The sequence below is a fragment of the Mus caroli genome, chromosome 2 (genome assembly GCF_900094665.2).
Source record: "Mus caroli chromosome 2, CAROLI_EIJ_v1.1, whole genome shotgun sequence".
NCBI classification, from domain to species: Eukaryota; Metazoa; Chordata; class Mammalia; order Rodentia; family Muridae; genus Mus; species Mus caroli.
The window spans coordinates 26802962-26806685 of NC_034571.1; positions in this window are offsets into that span (position 1 = coordinate 26802962).

Sequence of the window (3724 nt, forward strand, 5' to 3'; positions counted from 1 at the left end):
CGGCTCCCTGAGCTCATCTCTTTTTTTTTATTTTTATTTATTTTTTTTTTAAAGATTTATTTATTTATTATATGTAAGTACACTGTAGCTGTCTTCAGACACTCCAGAAGAGGGCGCCAGATCTCGTTGCGGATGGTTGTGAGCCACCATGTGGTTGCTGGGATTTGAACTCTGGACCTTCGGAAGAGCAGTCGGGTGCTCTTACCCACTGAGCCATCTCACCAGCCCCCCTGAGCTCATCTCTTATGTTTCGAGACAAAGTCTCTCATTGAACCTGGAGCTCAGATTGCTGAGTCAGCTAAGCTGTCTGATCCGAGAGCCTCTGGGACTCTCCTTTCTTTATCTCACGCCATGCCATGCTGGGAATAGAGGTGCACACTCCTGTCTCTTGCTTCTTATGTAGGTGCACGGGATCTGAAGTTAGGTCCTCACGCTTGCAAGGCAAGGACTTTACTGAGGGAGCCATCTCCCCAGGCCCTGTAGACTGATTTTTTTTTTTTTTTTTTAAATACTACAAACCATTGTTTGATGGGACTGAAGAGGAGGCGCGCCATTAAGAGTCTGTTCTGTCTTGAATGTGCAGGGCCCTGGTTGTCAAAAACCAAGAAGGATTATACACACCATTCCACACTGTGTTACCATGGGGTCAGGCTAATCCCACTACCCCTAGTCTATAGATGAGAAAATGGAGGTTCAGAGAGGTTAAAACAGTTGCCTGGAGTTGCACAGCCATTAGGGACAGAGCTAGCTAGAGCCTTTGTACTCAAACCCAGGCAAACCAGCAAAATATCTCAGAAGAGCCACCAGCAGTCGCAGCTCTAACAAGGCAGAGCACCTCTGAGTCATACAGGGAGCAGGACTGGAATGTTATCGACGTCAGGACAGGAACTGGGATTTTCCTGAACCCCTCGCTGACCTCTCTATTGCTGCATATCAACTGGGTTTGGGGGTTATTTCTAAAGACAAAGGGGAGGTAGTTAATATCTGCCAATGGCTCTGCTTCAGTTGAGGGCTCTTGTCTTCTATCGGGCGGGACCTGCCACTAATGCTTGCCAATTCTCAGTCTCTCTGGCTTTGGGTAGAAATCTACAATGAACCAGCATTCCTCCACCCTGCTGAGTCCTAGTCTTTTTTTTTTTTTTAAGATTTATTTATTTGTTATGTATACAATGTTTTGCCTGTTTGTGTGCTTGCATGCCAGTAGAGGGCACTAGATCACATGGCTGTGAGCCACCTTGTGGTTGCTGGGAATTGAACTCAGGACTTCTGGAAAAGCAGTCAGTGCTCTTGACCACTGAGCCATCGCTCCTGCCCAGTCCTCTTCTTAACTGTGCCTGGTCTGCCATCTAGTGGTTAGTCCTGGGAAGTGCATCACCATTTCTGACCGAACCTGGAAGGGGATGCTTTGAGACCATTCCCTGAACCACAAAAATATTAATAGAGACACTCTTCAGGGTAGAGGCCAGAATAGCCAGACATCAGCTTTTTCGGGTTGGATTTTTGTGGGAGTTCTGTGGAGTTTGACAGGGTCTCAGAACAAAACAAAGCAAGCAAAACTCAAATCCAACCAATGTAGAGAAAAGCTGTCATCAGAAGCTGCAGCAACAAGGACTGGACACAACCAGACATCAGTGCACACAGGAGCACAAGCACACACACATACACACTTCCCCCTTCTGCAGTACAGGGATGGAATCTGGAGGAATTACTCTCTGGACCAGGCTGGTGATCTGGTTCAAAGCTGGAGAAGGCTGTTTGGGGCTTGCACCCCAGGGGCCTCAGCTTTCAAGTGAATAAAAAATGCATGGGGTGGGGGACAGCAGGAAGGATCTGAGCTCTTGGGCCCAGGGGAGGACTGGAAGCTGGAGACTGAGTCTGGAAAAGCCTGAGGAGGAAGGGTTCAGGAATGGCGTGGTCAAGCTCCTGCCTTTGGCTCCTCTGCACGTCGGCAACATGCGGTTAGCAGGAAATGGGGCAAGAGCCTTGCATTCAAGTGCTAGCCCAGACAACCAGAGAAAGGTCCTGTCTGTCCCCACCCTTCTCAGTACGATGCTGCCTCAAAGAGTCCCTGCAGCATCGGAGTGTAGTGCTGTAGTGTGTTCTATGACTTTATGCTCATGCATGGCCCTGGGTCACAGCAGCTGGTCAAAGTCAGCGGTGTCCCCTGAGCCAGGCTGGAGGAAGAAGTCCACAGGCTTTTGCCTGTTCATGTCCACTGCTAAAAACCATTCTGGGAGGTGGGCAGTGCTACTCATGAACTGTCAAAGTTACTAATCAAGATGGCCAGCGTTTAGCCGGGCATGGTGGCACACTCCTTTAATCCCAGCACTCGGGAGGCAGAGGCAGGCATATTTCTGAGTTCGAGGCCAGTTTGGTCTACAAAGTGAGTTCCAGGACAGCCAGGGCTATACAAAGAAACCCTGTCTCGAAAAACAAAACAAAACAAACAAACAAACAAAAAAGATGGCTAGAGTTTATCTGGAGAGATGGCTCCGTGGCTAAAGTATCATTGGCTACACAGGGAGTTGAGAGCTTGTCTGGGCTACTTTGCCTCAAAGCAAACATGCATACACTAAATAAATAAATAAATAAATAAATAAATAAATAAATAAATAAATAATAAAAAAATTTGAGCACGCTGTGGTGATGCAAACCTGTAGTTCATGCGTTCCGGGATGAGGCGGAAGAATTTCTGAGAGTTCCAAGTCAGCCTAAGCTACATAGTAAGACACTATTCTCAAAAAGAGTGTTTGTGTTTGTGTGTGTGTGTGTGTGTGTGTGTGTGTGTGTGTGTAAGAGATTTGGGGATGGCTCAATGGATAAAATGCTGGCTTCATAGTCCTGGGTCCTGAGTTTGGACCCCCAGCGTAGAAATCTGGACATGACAAGGCCACCCTCTGACAAGCCAGTAAAAGCCAAACAGACAAGCCCACAGGCCGATCTGATGGACACTTTCAGAGGCTTGTTCCTCCAGATGACTCCAGCTTGGGTCAAGTTAACTCTCACTAACCAGTGTGGTCATTGGTGTCCGTCCATTCTGAGCTCTCTTCCTATACAGTGTCAAATGCCAAGCACACAAAGCAATAGTGACAGAGAACAGAGCACTGGCTGACAGGGGGGACTGTGAGGGGACAGATGGAGGAGAGACAGCATGACTGAAGGAGGCCACTAGAGAGTGGTCACAGCCATTGTCTTGTGTTAGAAATGATTCTGTGGGTATGAGGTGTAGCACTTCAACTAAGCTCAGTCCATTGTCTCAGTCCATTGTCATCAAGCAGTTAGATGGCTCATTTACAACCAGCAAGCCTTAGAGACACAGGTGTGGTGCAGACCCACTACCCCAGCGTTTGGGAGGTGGAGGCAGAAGGATCAGAAAACTAAGGTCACCCTCTGCTACACACTGGGTTCAAGGCTAGGGTACCTAAGATGTGTCAAACAAACCAACTGGAAAGATTCTATAGAAACAAACCTCAGCAGGGAAGTGCATTTGCCACTAAAGTGACAGTTAGATCCCCAGAGCCCACAGGATAGAAAGTCTTTTAGTATAAAGGGGATATGGGGCTGGTGAGATGGCTCAGTGGGTAAGAGCACCCGACTGCTCTTCCGAAGGTCCAGAGTTCAAATCCCAGCAACCACATGTTGGCTCACAACCATCTGTAATGAGATCTGACTCCCTCTTCTGGTGTGTCTGAAGACAGCTACAGTGTACTTACATATAATAAAT